Genomic DNA, 17,232 nt, shown 5'->3' with positions numbered 1-17,232 from the left:
GGTCCAGATCCAATTTTTGACCACCAATACCCATCTTATCCACCAAGTGAATTCTAAAATCAAGTGAATAAATAATTTGATGAACCAGTATGAACCTGGTGATTATAATAGAATCAGGGACATTGAAAGGGGAATGGCCTGCCTATTCTTTCGGGGGGAAAGGGGTGTGGGGGTGCCGGGAAGAGATTGGACAATAATTGTGCACCTTTGGATGAGGACCCTGGGTGGGGAGTGAGGGAGGAAGGTTGTGGTGGGAACTGGGTGGAGGGGAGTTATGGTGGGAAAAAAGAGGAACCAATGTAATAATCTGAACAATAAAGATTTAATTAAAAAAATAAATAAATAAAAGGACTTTTAAATGAAAAAAAATAAAATAAAATAAATGACTAATATGCAAATCAACTGAACAGTGAAACAACCAGTCACTATGACCTGCACTGACCACCAGGGGGCAGACACTCAAGGCAGAACTGCCCCCTGGTGGTCAGTGCGCTCCCACAAGAGGAGTGCCACTCAGCCAAAAGCAGGGCTGACAGCTGGCGAGTGAAGCAGTGTTGGTGGGAGCCTCTCCCACCTCCGTGGCAGCACTAAGTATGTCTGACTGACAGCTTAGGGCCGCTCCCCCCAGGCCTAAACCATCAGTTGTACATTCCCCAAGGGCTCCTGGTCTGTTAGAGGGCACAGGCCAGGCGGCTGAGGGATCCCCCCGCCCCCCCCCCCGAGTGCAGGAATTTCATGCACTGGGCCTCTAGTCTATATATATAAAAGCCTAAGCAACAGGCAACAGGCTGGTAGTTATGATGCGCACTGACCACCAGGGAGCAGACACTCAACACAGGAGCTGCCGAGCGACAGCAACTTTGCAGAGTGCCCTCTCACACTCCGGGACCCCTTAGGGGATGTTGGACTGGCGGGTACGGTCCAATCCCCACAGGCCAGGGCAAGGGACCCCACCTGCCAGAGGGACCCTGTTCATTCAGCAGATGCCCTTCGAGCCCCAGTTCAGCACCAGGTGTGGCCGGCCAGGGAGGGACCACGGGATGTTGGGTCCAGGGCATGTCCGGCCAGTCTCATCCAGTCCCACCCCATCGGCCACCTTCTAATTAATTTACTTTCAATGTGCACGATTCCATGCACTGGGCCTCTAGTTATTAATAACGAACTACAACATTCGATAATGAGTGATTACTATAATCATGTCGCATTCATTTCCCTTATGCGCCTTATGTGCAGGCCCACTATTTCTCTCCACTAATACTAGCAGTGAAAATTTTAGCAGCTAATTGCCACGTCATTAGTCTTGGACTGACTTGTTTGGTATGTGCAACAGGAAATATTTCACTTTCAGAGAACAAGAAAAATAGGTTTATTTGCATTACGCTTATTAATTTGTGCAGTTATGCAGTGTCTGGTAAGTTAATGTTCAAGGAAAATATTAATTTTTATTAAAATGTTCTATTATTTTATGTTAATGATGAGTGGAAGGGAAGGGAGAGAGAAAGAGACAGAGAGAAACATTGATGTGAGAGAGACACATTGATTGTTTTTTTCCCACTTGTGTCTTGATCGGGGCCAGGGATCAAACCTGCAACCTAGGTATGTGCCCTTGACTAGAAATTGAACCTGTAACCCTTCAGAGCGCGGGCTGATGTTCTAATCACTGAGAAACACTGTCCAGGGCCACATAGAACTTTCTTTAAGTTTGATTACAAGTTAGGACACAAACAAGTCTTAACAAATTTTAAGATTAAAAAAAAATTTTTTTTTAATTTATTTCAGAGACAGGAAGGAAGAGGGAGAGAGAGTTAGATACAACACTGATGAGAATCATTGATTAACTGTCTCCTGAATGCCCCCTACTGGGGATCAAGCCCACAACCTGGGCATGTGGCCAGGCCAGGAATCAAACCAGGACCTCCTGGCTCATAGGTCGATGCTCAACCACAGAGCAACACTGGTTGGGCACAGCAAGTCTTAATAAATTTTTAAAAATTAAAATAATATCAAGCATCTTCTCTGACTACTGTATTATGAAACTAGAAATCAATTTTAAGAAAAAACAAAAAGCACATGAAGGCTAAATAACATGACAATAGAAAAGAATAGACTAATAATGTGATCAAGAAAGAAATAAAAAGATATCTACAAACAAATGAAAATAAACAACACCTCAAAATATATGGGACACAACAAAAGCAGCCTAAAAGGGGATTCTTTGCAACATAGGCCGACCTCAAGATGCAAAAAAAAGCCCGGCTGGCGTGGCTCAGTGACTGAGCATTGACCTATGAACCAGGAGGTCACAGTGCCGTTCCCGGTCAGGGCACATGTCCCAGTTGCGGGCTTGATCCCCAGTCAGGGAACACGCAGGAGTCAGCTGATCAATAATTCTCTCTCATCATTGATGTTTCTATCTCTCTCTCCCTCTCCCTTCAACTCTGAAATCAATTTTAAAAAGGTATTTTACAAAAGGTAAGCTTCTCAAAGACAAAGTGGTTTTCAAAAGTGTGAGTCTCCAGACCACCAGAATGAGCATAATATGAAAGTTGTAACAAATGCAAAATCTTGAACCTCTCTCTTGACGTAAAGGACTAGAACGCTGGAGGGATGTTCCAGAAATCTGTTTTAAAATAAACCTTCCAGATGCTGCTGATGCCCACTCAAGTTTGAGCACCACAGATTAAAGAGAATATTTCATGATCTTGAAGAAGGAGTAAAGAATTTGCAGAAATAAATAATAGTCGTAAAAATATTAATCAACTGTATCCCATTAAAAAATTCTTTCCATCACAAGTTTAAGAGAATAAACCATAAACCAGAGACTGGTAGAACATATTCACAATGCATACATTCAACAAAGGACTAGGATACAGAAACTATAAGGAACTTCAAAGCAATAAGAACAAGATTGACACCCTTGCCTCACCACACACACAAATAGCTAAAAACTTGGAACTGCTACTTCATAAAACAATGTATCTAAATGGTTAATAGGCATATGTTAAGTACCATTAATCATCAGGAAAATATGCACTAAAGCATCAATTACACCCATACAAGAATGGCGAATACTAAAAGGGTTAATAATATCAAATATGAGTGAGTTTGTGGAGAAGATAAAAAGTACATTACTATGACCCCTATCACAACCTGTTTTGCTAGTATCTATTACATACAAAAAAATAGATACCTCCTGTGATCCAGCAATTCTATTTCTATATATATTCTTATGAGAAATGAATGCTTGTGTTATCAAAATACATGCACAAAATTGTTCAATGATCCACACTCGTAAAATCAAGGATTATCCATGTGTCTTAATCCCCCCATATTTGAAGTTTTGAGCATCCACAAATGATAATCAGCTTCTTACAGATGTCCCAACCACATCATGTAAAAGCCTTCGTATAACAATGCAAAACACCAAAAAACATATATGCATAGCACATAGACACAGACAACAGTGTGGTGATAGCAAGAGGGAAAGGGGGTGAAGGGTAAGTGGGGATGGGCAAAGGTGGGGGGGCAATGGGGACAGAGACTTTGCCTGGGGCTATGGGTGCACCATGCAGTGTGCAGATATTTTATTGAGTGGTACACTTGAAACCTATATGGTTTTGTGAACCAGTGTCACCCCAATACATTCCATTTAAAAATAAATTATTTAATTAACATTAAAGACAAAGAAACACACAATAGACATGCAATGAAGCTAAAGTTAGGTTCTGTTGCCTTGCAATGCCTGTGGGGAAAGTAGGCTGAGACGATGTGAGGCAGGACAGAAAAGGTGACTGATACAAGCAGGTTCTTATGAACAAACAAATAAAAAACTATAATATATACAAAATCAATTATTTTTTCATAGGAAATCTTCCATAGGTCAGTCTGTTCAGTAACTGTTGAAGTCCTAGTGATTTCTAGTCAATATTGACATTCACAAGCATCAAAGTTACATCTTTTTTATTGGAGTTTGGAGATAAATTTCTCTGAAATTCTATGTTGCTCACCTTCACTCTATTCTGAATTAAAAACCCAATGCCTGGTGTGCAGCTGTTCACCCGAAGCCACAGCTGTGCATCTGTTAGGACCGTTACCTGAACCCACCACTTTAAGAAGATAAGGCAAACTGAATATTGCAACTTGCAAGTACACTATATTGATGAGTGAAGCTTGACTCTGGGATATTTACCCGATAATTTTCCCCATAGTTACAGTCAGCCTCACATAAAATCTCTATATTGCATTTGTAATCTAAAGTCTTAATTTCTCCAGTTTTTGTTAATTCCTCTACTGTAATCTTCAAGTTAAAATATGTATAAGAAAGTATACCAAGTAAACTCCATGAAATCAATTTAATTTCATTATTCTAAAATCACAGTTACATAATTTCTATTTATCCAAATTGATATATATTTTATTAGAAGTACTAGAGGCCCGGTGCACAAATTTCATGCACTCAAGGGGGTTTCTCAGTCCGGCCTGCACTTTCTCACAGTCCAGGAGCCTTTGGGGATGTCTGACTGACAGCTCAGCGCTGCCAGGGAGGTGGGAGAAGCTCCCATCACCGCCTCTGCGCTCACCAGCCATGAGCCTGGCTCAGGGCTTCTGGATGACCAGCGCTCCCCTGTGGCAGAGAATATGTTTGATATGAATTTCATCCTTCTTGAATTTGTCAAGGTTAGTTTTGTGACCCCACATATGGTCTATCCTTGAGAATGTTCCATGTGCACTGGAGAAAAAAAAATGTATAATCTGATGTTCTGGGATGAAAGGTTCTGTAAATGTCGATTATGTCCATTTGGTCTAGTGTGTCACTTAAGGCCAATATTTCTTTATTGCATTTTTGTTTAGATAGTATATGTAGCACTGGGATGGAATATTAATGTGCCCAACTATGATTGTGTTTTGGTCTGTTTCTCCCATTAGTTCTGTGAGTAGTTGTTTTATATATTACTAGAGGCCCGATGCACAAAATTCATGCTAGGGGCTCAGCCCTGGCAGCCGCAGCTTCATCTGGAAGGTAATCTGGAAGGATGACCAGAAGATTGTTTGGCTGTCCCATCTAATTAGCATATTACACTTTTATTATTATAGATGGTACTCCCTGATTGAGTGTATATATAGTAAGAAGTGCTATGTCTTGGTGTACTGCCCCCTTTATCATTATAAAATGTCCATCTTTGTCTCTTGATTATCTTGAAATCTCTTTTGTCAGGTATAAGTATGGCTACACCTGCTTCACCCTCTTTTCTGTGGACTTTATTTGCTTGGAGGAACGTTTTCCACCCTTTCATTTTGACTCTACCTTTGTCTTTGCATTTTGAATCTACCTTTGTCTTTGCTGTCTCTTGAAGGTAGCATATAGTTGGGTTTTGTTTTTTGATCCAATCTGCTACCTTGTGACGTTTTATTAGTGAATTCAGTTCATTTATATTTAGGGTTATTATTGATGTCTGAGGATTTACTATATCTACTTTATCCATATTTTCTGGTAGCTGTGTGCCTCCATTGGTTATTTTCTTTTTTGTTTCTGTCTGTTGTTTTTATTTGGTGGTATTCCATATTTCTTTTCTCTCTTCCCTCTTTTTTAAATCTATGTGTTTCAGTTTGGGCATTTTTCTGTGTGGTTACCATTAGGTTTATGAAAAATAACTTACATATATACAGTAGTTTTGTGGGGTTTTTTTTTTAGTACATCTGATCTCTGTCCTCATTTGCCAATTCAGACCTTTACCCTCTCCCATTTTTATGTTTTTGTTGTCACAAATTATCCCTGTTTTTTATGTAAGTTTTTTGGTGATTTTACTCATAGTGTTGTGACCTTTTGCTCTTTGTTTTAGGTAAAATAACCCCCTTGAGTATTTCCGGCATAGGAAGTTTTCTGGTGATAAATTCCCTCGGATAACTGATGGATATATTATTCTAGGCTGGTAATTTCTCTCCTTCAGTTATTTGACTATTTGGTTCTACTCTTTTCTGGATTATAGAGTTTCTGCTGATAAGATGCACGATAATTGATGAGCTTTCCTTTGTAGGTCATTCCTTCTTTTCCCTGACAACTTTTAGAATTTTTTCTTTGTTAATTAATTTTTTATAGTTTAATACAACATGTCTTGGAGAGGGCCTATTTGGATTAAGGAAACTACGTGTTCTGTTTGCTTCTTGGATTTGAGGATCTAGTTCTTTCCATGATTTGGGAAGTTCTCATCCACCATCTGTTTGAATGGGCTCTCCATTCCTTTCTTTTCTCATCTTCTGGTATGCCTATTATTCTTTTATTGCTTTTTCTGATGGAGTCAGATAGTTCTTATAGAGCACTTTCATGTTTTTTATGCTTAGGTCTCTCTCTTCTTCCCTGTGTTATTTCTAGACTAGAGGCCTGATGCACGAAATTTGTGCACGGGCCTTGGCCCTGGCCTCTGACGCCTCTGCTGAGGCCGCTGCCTGCTGTGGCTGTGTCTAGAAGGAAGGACGTCCGGAAGGACATCTGGTCAAATCTGCAAATTATGCTTTTATTATTATAGGTTCCTATCTTTGATATTACTAAATCTTTCCTCCACCTGGTCGCTTCTATTGCCTATGCTCAGTAGCTTATTGCTGATCTCCTTAATTGAGTGATTCATCCCAAGAATTTCTCTTTGGTTCTTTTTTAAAGTTTGAATCTCTTTGGTCAAGTGATTTGTGCTCTGAGTGAATCAAGTTCTCTCATCTCATTGAGTATTTTCAGAACTGCAGTATTGAATTCTGTCATTTATATCACATATTTCCATGTGTTCCAGTTTGCTTGCTGGAGATTTTTCATTCTCTTTCTGAACTGCCTCACTAACTTGCTATTTGGCGGGCTGGGCTCCCTCCCTGTCTGGGCAGCTATGTATTGGCACTTCTTTAGCAGGTTTCTATGAAGAGATATTTCTCTTATTTTCCAGTAGGTGGCACTGAATCACAAGTTTTTTAGTTCTGTGAAATTCCCAAGCTGACCTCTGCAGCTGCCTTCAGTATGGCTGCAAAGTTGGGGGGTGAAGTTTGTTTGTTTGTTTGTTTGTTTTATTAAAAAACAAGCTTTAATCAACCTCATAAAAATTGTTCTTATAATTGAACTTGGATAGGTCCCCTTGCCCAGCAAGTTCCAGGTGATAGTTTCACATTTCCAGGCTTAAGGTGGTCTCCATAGGCCAAAAGGTGTCTGAGTGACAGTACAGATGCTTGAGAGGCAGGAGGTAGGTGCACAGGTGGATCACGTCATCTTTTTAAAGGGTGGCCTGTAGCTCAGCTTCAGGTATACCTTAAACACTGTTAAGCATGTGCCCCAAGAAAATAAGCCTAGAGGAAAAAGACCCTCACACTTGAGAGCCCTGCACCCCTCCTCAATAGCTGCCACCTTGGAACAGGACCAGGCTGAGGCAACAAGCCCACTTGAGTTTGCCCTGAAGGGCTGCCTCGTTCAAATCACATGGATAGTCACAGCTTCTGAATTCAGCAGAACATGGAGGAAGCAGGCATGACCTAGCCTCAGTTTTAAGGACCCACCAGTCCCTGGGGTCACCAAGAACTGGTGTTTAATGAGGCCCAAGGGGAAGGGCCGTCTTTCATGCTTTCATAAGCTCTTCCCCATAACTTCCTCCTCTCCAGAGAGCAGTGTTCAGGAAGTCCCAGACAGATGTTGATGCCTAGACACACATGATGCTGATTTGAGGGACAGAACTGGAGCACATGTTCCCTTTTTAAAAGAGACTACAGCAAAATGGTAGGGAAACTGACAGATGTTGCCCCTCAGACTGATAAACGCCAGTGTGCTTGCCTACCAGCTCCAGCCAGAGTTGCACTAACACTGGCATTGAACAGTTAAATGCACAATCCCAAGGATGGCCCAGAGTGGTCCCCGAAATGGGGCCCTTTGGGCTGTTCTGAGCTGTCTCCAGCTGCTGTCACTGTCCACTGAGAAAGGCCAAGTGCCCTTTGGTGCACCTGTTGGCCTAGTGTCCTTTTCACCACACTTGTCACAGGTGACCTGCTCCAATGGGCGGGGTCCCCGGTTGCCTGCACTGCTGTTTTGACTCTGCATGACCCCGATGGCCTGGGGGGCTCTCTGCTGATTGGAGAAGAGTTCTGGCTCGTGAACTGGATCCAGGAGGACGACCTTTGTAATGGAGGATTGTTACTTTGCTTTGACGGAGGCTGGGTCTGCTGGGGCAGTGGAGGCTACTCGGTGGTTCCCATTGGCAGTTCCAATCGAGGGTGCCGTGAATTTACACGAGGGCCCCTCCGGGCAGAATCCCACGAGGTAATTCACACAGATGACTCTCCGCGTGTGCCGGTGCCTACACAGGGGACCGAACTTTGAGCAGAAGTAGCACTCGGGCAGCTTGGTCATGTCCTACTCATGGAGGAACTCGCACTGGTCCTCCTTCTTGCACAGCCCCCGCAGCCAGTGTTTGCACACCACTGTCTTCTCACCACTAATGTGGCGAAACGGGCACATGCCCCCTTTGCCACGGGCAGCTTTCAAAAAGAATTCACAGACAGCAGCCTGGGCCTTGTCCATGCCGGGGAAGGGCAGCGGCTGCGCCCCGAGCTGCTGCTACACCGCGATCTCCAAGTCGAACTTAACCTACCTGGTCCACGCTGGCGATGATTTCCTGCATGGCCGCGGTGGAGGCCCTACGGGACCTGGTCCCTCTCTTACCTCGCCGCACTCACACTTCTACCTGCCACTGGCCGGCGCACATGGTCCTCCTCCGCCTCGCCTTGCCTTGCCTCGCCTAACCTCTGAAGTTTGTTTTTCCCTCTCAGTATTGGCAACCCCGGACCTCCACAGCCCGCCCATGCGTCCCACTCAGGGATCAGTCACAGAGATATATAACAATTCTGCATAGCAGTTCTCAGGTTTGCAGATAATGTGCCCCACATCCCAGCACCAAGCGCAAGGGGAGACAATTTGGGGGAGTCTAAGTGACAGCAGGGCTCTGTGGCTCCATTTCTTAGTTTGAAACACCAACTGCCTGGTGATAAATTCCTTCCGACAACCTCGGAAGAACCTCTGCGCTTCGTCCTTGCCCAAGCCTCTCAGCATCAACAGTTTGCACCACTCACTCCATAAGGAGTGCCCTCGGGAGATTCTCTGCACCTCACAGCCAAGGGAGCACCAGCTACAGCCAGCTCCTCCCCTCTCTGGGCCAAGCTGCGGAGCTTCATCCATCCCCTCTTAGCTCTCCTCCCTTCTTGCTTCCCCTGATTGCTCCCATTTGCCCACCTTTGGATGCTTCAATGCATGGATCTCTCAGACGTGCCTGTGTTGTGAGCAAGGAGCCCTTTGTTGAGTGATAGCTGATCAACTTGTTGAAATTTCATGGGGAGAAACAAAGGGGATCTCTCACACCACCATTCCTCTGACATCCTGGTGTGTCATTTAAAGTTGCTATTTCCTTATTGATTGTTTTTGGTCTGGAAGATCGATCCATTATGTCAAGAGGGCTTCTTCAGCTGGTCTGGCTCAGTGGATAGAGCGTCGGCCTGCAGACTGAAGAGTCCCAGGTTTGATAATGGTCAAAGACATTTGCCTGGGTTACAGGTTCAATCCCCAGTTGGGGGTGTGCAGGAGGAAGCCGATAAGTGATTCTCTCTCATCGCTGATGTTTCTATCTCTCTCTCCCTCTCCCTTCCTCTCTGAAACCAATATAGATAGAGATAGAGAGAGAGATAGAGATAGAGATAGAGATAGAGATATAATTTTTTTAAGAGGGCTATGAAAGGTCCTTGCCAGGTTTAGGCTGCAAAGTCAACCAAGTGTCCATGAGCTCTGGTTGTTAGATTTCTAACATATGAGTCGGGGGGTACACAAACATTTAATCAGTAGGCAGGCTGAGGCAGTATGACAAAACACAGTATGACCTGCCATGTAGTAGCTGGTGACCGCAGGAGAGCCTCTTCTTCCTGCAGTGTCTCTCCGGGGCTCTCTACTATAAAAGCTTAACATTGTGCTGACTTTAAAGGAGAAATAATGAGGAATTCCATCCATTATCACTGAGCACATAACGATGAATTTAGAACTTATAGCAATAAATTTGAGGGCAATAAAGTAACTAACAGCACAGCACTCAATGAGAAACATGATGTTCATACATAGAATATTAACTTATTTTAAAATGAATTTCCTGAGATGATAGGAACTGACTATTTGAAAAAAGAAGACAAAATTTTCTGGATATACGTTTACTTTCCAAATAAATTAAAATTGCTTTAAAAACGAACCAGAATCACAGACATTCCAGAAAACTGGGATCTTAAGCCAGCCAAAGGAATGACATTTCAATTTTTCAATTTTATTTTTTTATTATTTTGTTAGCTTTTTTTTTTTGCTTTTTTTCTTTGTTTTCCCTTTTTTGTTGTTTGTTTCTTTCTTCTTTCTTTGTTCTGCTTTGTGGTTTTTTTTTGTTTGTTCCTTTATTTCCTACTTCTGTTCACATTATTTTTTCAACCACATGAGCAACAGACACGTGAGGGGCACGCTCTTGTCCAGGGAGCGTCAGCCCCATTAGCAGCCTACCTTGAGCCTAAGAGCAGCAGCCTCATGTGGCCTGCCCCTGTCCAAGGAGCAGCAGCTGTGTGAGCAGCCCGCTTCCCATCCGAAGAGCAGCAACCACCCGAGCAGTCCGACCTGTCCGAGAAGCAGCAGCCGCAAGAGCAGTCTTCCTACCTCTGAGGAAAGGCAGCCCTGCACAGCCCGCCCGCATCTGAGGAGCAGCAGCTGCGCACAGCCTGCACCCTGCACTAGTCCGAGGAGCAGCAGCTGCACAAGCATCTTGCCCTCGCCCAAGCAGCAGCAGCCGCATGAGCAGCCTGCCCAATCCAAGGAACAGCAGCTGTGTCAGCAACCTGTCCCCATCCGAGGAGCAGCAGTTCTGCAAGTGGCCCAGCCCCATTTGAGGAGCAGCAGCAGCCCACCCCGGTCCGAGGAGCAGCAACCACATGAGCAGACTGCCCACATCCGAGGAGTGGCAGCTCTACGCAGCACACACCGGTCCGAGGAGCAGAGCCACAACAGCCTGCACCTGTCCAACGAGCAGCAGCCAGTCCTAGAAGCAGTAACCCCACAAGCAGCCCACCACATCAGAGGAACAAGAGCAGCGTGCAGCCAGCCCCCATTCAAGGATCAGCAGCCACGTGAGCACTCCGCCCCAGTTCAAGGAGTAGCAGCTGCGTGTGTAGCCCACCCCATCCAAGGAACAGCAGCTTCGTGATCAGCACATCCTCTGTCTGAGGAACAGCAGCTGTGTTTGAAGCCTCCCCCCACCAGCCAGAGAAGCCACCACAGCGGTGAACAGCACCCACCACAGGAGCTCCTGCCAACTGAGGAGCAGCTGCTACAATAACCTTCAGATGAGCAACCACAGCCCGAGGAGCCATTGCCACCCAAGGAGCAGCACCTGAATGACTCAACATCTAGATATGTCGGTGAGATCAAACATGGGTAGACAAAGAAACCCCCAAATGAAAGAAAAGTAGGACTAGCCAGAAAAGCAGCTAAGTGAAACCGAGGCATGCAGCATGACAGAAAAATAATTCAGATTAAGGGTCCTAGAATGCATAAACCGAATGGAGGAAAAAATCAACAACTTATGCAAGAAGCAAGAAGAAACAGATGAAAAAAATCAATAAATTATGTAAGAACCAAGAAGAAATAAAGAGTGATATAGCTGCAATAAAAAACACCATTGAAAGTTTCAACAGTAGACTAGGAGAAGCAGAGGACCCCATTAGCGAATGAGAAGACAGGGAAACAAAACACACCCAAACTGAACTGCAATTGGAGAAAAAACTTAAAAGACAGGAGGAGAGCCTAAGGGAGCTATGGGAACATGAAACGAAACAATATACGAATAATAGGGGTGCCAGAACAACAGAAAGAGGAACAAGACTTAGAAAACCTAGTTGAAGAAATAATATCAGAAAACTTCCCTGAGGTGGGGAAGAAAAAAGTCACACAAGCACAGAGAGTCCCAAACAAGGTGAACCCAAAAAGACCCACACCAAGACACATCATAATTACCATGGCAAATGTTCAGGACAAAGAGAGAATCTTACAAGCTGCAAGAGAGAGACGGAAAGTTACATACAAGGGATCTCCCATTAGATTATCAAATGATTTCTCAACAGAAACACATCAGGGCCGGAAAAGAATGGACAGAAAATTACAAATTGATGCAAAGCAAAGGACTGAATCCAAGAATACTCTATCCAGCCAGGCTATCATTCAAAATTGTAGGGGAAACAAGAAGCTTCACAGACAAAAAAAGGCTAAGGGAGTTTATCACCACCAAGCCAGCAATGCAAGAAATGCTAAAGGGACTGGTGTAAAAAGAAGAAATAAAAAGCTCAGAAAGAAAACAGCCAAAAAAATTAAAATGGCTACAAACAAGTACCTTTCAAAAATAACTTCAAACATAAATAGACTAAATGCTCCAATCAAAAGATATCGAGTGGCTGAATGGATAAAAAAACATGACCCATACATTTGCTCTCTACAAGAGACCCACCTCATTAGAAGGGACTCACACAGACTGAAAGTGAAGGGATGGAAAAATATCTTTCAGGCAAATGGAAATGAAAAAAAGAAGCTGGGGTAGCAATACTTATATCGGACAAAATAGACCTCAAAGTGAAGGCCATAATGAGATAAGGAAGGCCACTTCATAATACTAAAGGGATCAATACAACAAGAGGATATAACCCTGATAAACATATATGCACCCAATGCAGGAGCACCCAAATACATAAAAAAAAAACTCCTGGAAGATATCAAGGGAGAGATTGACAACAATACAATCATAGTAGGGGACTTTAATACACCCCTGACATCACTGGATAAATCCTCCAGACAAAAAATTGGCAAAGAAACAGCAATCCTAAATGACTCACTAGATCAGATGGACTTAATTGATATCTTCAGAACATTGTACCCCCAAAGCCACAGAATATACGTTCTTCTCAAGGGCTCATGGGACATATTCAAAAATAGACCACATATTGGGTCACAAACAAAGTCTCCCCAAATTCAAGAAAATTGAAATCATAACAAGCATCTTCTCAGACCACGATGGCATAATATTAGAAATAAACTACAATAAAAAAAAACCCAAAATACTCAAACACTTGGAAGCTGAATAGCATGTTATTAAATATTGATTGGGTTACCAATGAGATCAAAGAAGAAATTAAAAACATCCTGGAAACTAATGACAATGAAAACACAACAATCCTAAACCTATGGGACACAATGAAAGCAGTCCTGAGAGGGAAGTTTATAGGTCTACAGGCCTATCTCAAAAAACAAGAAAAAATGGTAGTAAATCATCTATCTCTAAATCTCAAAGAATTAGAAAGAGAGCAGCAAGAAAACCCCAGAGTGAGCAGAAGGAAGGAGATAATAAAGATTAGAGCAGAAATAAATGACATAGAGACCAAAAAAACAATACAGAAAATCAATGAAACCAAGAGCTGGTTCTTTGAAAGGATAAACAAGATTGACAAACCTCTAGCCAGGCTCACCAAGAAGCAAAGAGAGAGGACCCAAATAAACAAAATCAGAAACGATAGAGGCGAAATAACAACAGACCCCACAGAAATACAAAGGATTGTTAACAAATACTATGGACAACTCTACTCCAACAAACTAGACAACCTGGAGGAAATGGACATATTCCTAGAAAAATACAACATTCCAAAACTCAATCAGGAAGAATCTAAAAATCTCAACAGGCCAATAACTATGGAAGAAATGGAAGCAGTCATCAAAAAGCTTCCAGCAAACAAAAGCCCAGGACCAGAAAGCTTCACAGGGGAGTTTTACCAAACATTCAAGGAAGAACTAAAACCTATCCTCCTCAGACTACTACAAAAATTTCAAGAGGAAGGAACACTTCCAAGCTCATGCTATGAAGCCAGCATCACCCTAATACCAAAACCAGGTAAAGACAACACAATGAAAGAGAATTACAGGCCAATATCACTCATGAACATAGATGCCAAAATCCTCAACAAAATCTTAGCAAATAGGATCCAGCAGTACATCAGAAAGATCATACACCATGACCAAGTAGGATTTATCCCAGGGATGCAAGGATGGTACAATATCCGCAAATCAATAAACGTGATATATCACATAAACAAGTTGAAAGAAACAAACCACATAGTCATATCAATTGATGCAGAAAAAGCGTTTGACAAAATTCAACACCCATTTTTGATAAAAACTCTCAGCAAGGTGGGAATAGAAGGATCATACCTCAACATAATAAAAGCCATATATGACAAACCCACAGCCAACATCATACTCACTGGACAAAAACTAATACCATTTCCCCTAAGAACAGGAACAAGACAGGGATGCCCACTCTCACCACTCCTGTTCAACATAGTACGGGAAGTATTAGCCATTGCAATTAGACAAGAAGAAGAAATAAAAGGCATCCAAATTGGAAAAGAAGAAGTAAAACTGTCCTTATTTGCAGATGACATGATATTATACGTAAAAAAACCCTAAAGACTCCATCAAAAAAACTATTAGACGTAATAAATGAATTCGGCAATCTAGCAGGATACAAAATTAATGGCAAGAAATCTATGGCATTTCTTTTTTTTTTTAATGTTGTTTTTATTTTTTTTTCCATTTTTTTTATTGATTAAGATATTACATACGTGTCCTTATCCCCCACGTTACCCCCCTACCCCCCCCCATGCCCTCACCCCCCCCCCCCCGTTGTCCGTGTCCATTGGTTAGGCCTATATGCTTGCATATAAGTCCTTTGGTTGATCTTTCCCCCTTACCCCCACCCTCCCCTACCTTCCCTCCAAGGCCAGACAGTCCAATCAATGCCACTCCATCTCTGGATCAGTCCTTGTTCATCAGTTTATGGTGTTCATTATATTCCACAAATGAGTGAGATCATGTGGTATTTATCCTTCTCTGACTGGCTTATTTCACTTAGCATAATGCTCTCCAGTTCCATCCATGCTGTGGCAAATGTTAAGAGTTCCTTTTTCTTCTTCCTCTTCTTAAAGAATACCTTTCAGCATTTCATATAATGCTGGTTGGTGGTGATGAACTCCTTTAGCTTTTTCTTATCTGTGAAGCTCTTTATCTGACCTTTAATTCTGAAAGATAGCTTTGCTGGATAAAGTAATCTTGGTTGTAGGTTCTTGCTATTCATCACTTTGAATATTTCTTGCCACTCTCTTCTGGCCTGCATGGTTTCTGTTGAGAAATCAGCTGACAGTCGTATGGGTACTCCCTTGTAGGTAACTGACTTTTTTTCTCTTGCTGCTTTTAAGATTCTCTCTTTGTCTTTTGCTCTTGGCATTTTAATTATGATGTGTCTTGGTGTGGTCCTCTTTGGATTCCTTTTGTTTGGGGTTCTCTGTGCTTCCTGGACTTGGAAGTCTATTTCTTTCACCAGGTAGGGGAAGTTTTCTGTCATTATTTCTTCAAATAGGTTTTCGATATCTTGCCCTCTCTCTTCTTCTGGCACCCCTATAATTCTGATGTTGGTAAGCTTGAAGTTCTCCCAGAGGCTCCTTATACTATCTTCATATTTTTGGATTCTTTTTTCTTTTTCAGTTGGGTATTTCTTGTTTCTTCATATTTCAAATCTTTGACTTGATTCTTGGGATCCTCTTGTCTGCTGTTGGAACTCTGTATATTATTCTTTATTTCAGTCAGTGTATGCTTAATTTCTAGTTGGTCTTTTTTCATATCCTCCAGAGTCTCACTAAATTTACCAGCAGTTTCCTGAAAATTCTTGAAAAACCTTATAAACGTGGTTTTGAACTCTATATCCTGTCATTTGCTTTCCTCCATTTCTGTCATTTGTGACCTGTTTCTTTGTCTTCACATTTTGTCTGCTTCCCTGTGTTGGTAGAGTGGTTTTGTGTGCTAGGTGTCCTACAGGGCCCAGTGGCTCAGCCTCCCCAGTTACCTGAGGTGGACACTCTTGGTGCACCCCCTTGTGGGCTTTGTGCACGGTCTTGTTGTAGTTATGCCTTGATTGTTGTTGGTATCACTGGGAGGAATTGACCTCCAGGCCAATTGGCTGTGAGAATCAGCTGTGTCTGCAGTGGGAGAACTTCTGTGCTGAAGACACCTTTCTGGGCCAAGACTTGCTTCAATGGGGCTTTGGTGCTCACTGAGTCTGCCCCCTGAGTGTGTCCCTTATGGATCTGAGGAGTTGTAATATGGATGGTCCCACTCTGACCACAGCATAAACTGGCTCTTGGATCTAAGGAGGTGCTAATCTAGCCTCTGCCTGAGGTTACCCAGCAGGAGCTAAAAAGAGATCTGCAGATTCCCCTTCCTTTTTGGGAGTTTGGAGGTGCCCAGATGAGGCCCAGCTGTGAAGCAATGAAAGCTGCTGTGGGGCCTTAGGCCTTCTCTTGGAAGTTCTGGGTCTGTCTGGCCCAGCTGCAATTTGTTAGGTAATTTTCAGGTTGCAAAGGGCCAGGGCATTCATTTGCAAAAGCCTCTGCTGCAGCCTGGGTGGGGCGTGGTCTCAAGGAATCAACAGGGCGAAGCAAGCAGCTATGCTGATCCTCAGCCCTGCCCTAAGGGGCCGAGCGTCTCAGTGTCCCAATAATTGCTGCAAGCACCTCTAAGGGAAAGCCGCCTTCAAGTTCCGAGTTCTGCCAGCTGCCAGACAGTCCAGTTTCTCCCCTATGAGTCCTGGGTCCCCAGAGACTTCCCGGAACTGGAGTTCAGAGCAGTCTGGAGCTTGTGACTCCCTCCTGATTCAAAAAGACAGCCGCGTCCTCAGGTGCCAGCCCCTTTCCCCGCTCACGCTCAAGCCTCCGTACCTTTGCACTTTACTTCCCCAGCTCCACTGAGTCTCAGTGTGCTTTTCTCTTTCCTTCTAGTTGTAGAATTTCCACTCAGCCAGCCTTCCTGTAGTTATGAATGATGTCCGTTTTGTCTTTTCATTGTATTTTTGAAGTTGTTGTGGGAGGCAGCAATTTCTGGTGTATACCTATGCCATAGGATATATGCCGCCATCTTGGTTTTCTCCTATGGCTTTTCTATACACCAATGGGGAACATACAGAAAGAGAGACTAAATAAACAAACCCATTTACCATCGCACCAAAACTATTAAGCTACCTAGGAATAAACTTAACTAAAGAGATAAAAGACCTCTACTCAGAAAACTACAGGACGTTGACAAAAGAGACAGAGGAAGACATAAACAGA

General features: G+C 43.0%; 1 protein-coding gene and 1 pseudogene across 1 annotated transcript in view; both read right to left on the bottom strand.

Annotated features, from left to right (window-relative positions):
• LOC102421974 (antigen-presenting glycoprotein CD1d-like) overlaps positions 1 to 17,232 on the bottom strand; it is a 47,079-nt gene that overhangs the window by 22,238 nt on the left and 7,609 nt on the right. The window lies entirely within an intron of this gene.
• On the bottom strand, positions 7,619 to 8,642 carry LOC111824378 (annotated as a pseudogene).

The sequence above is a fragment of the Myotis lucifugus genome, unplaced genomic scaffold (assembly GCF_000147115.1).
Source record: "Myotis lucifugus unplaced genomic scaffold, Myoluc2.0 scaffold_1309, whole genome shotgun sequence".
NCBI lineage: Eukaryota > Metazoa > Chordata > Mammalia > Chiroptera > Vespertilionidae > Myotis > Myotis lucifugus.
The sequence above is the reverse complement of the archived record's forward strand: the minus strand, read 5'-3'. Positions and strand labels throughout refer to the sequence as shown.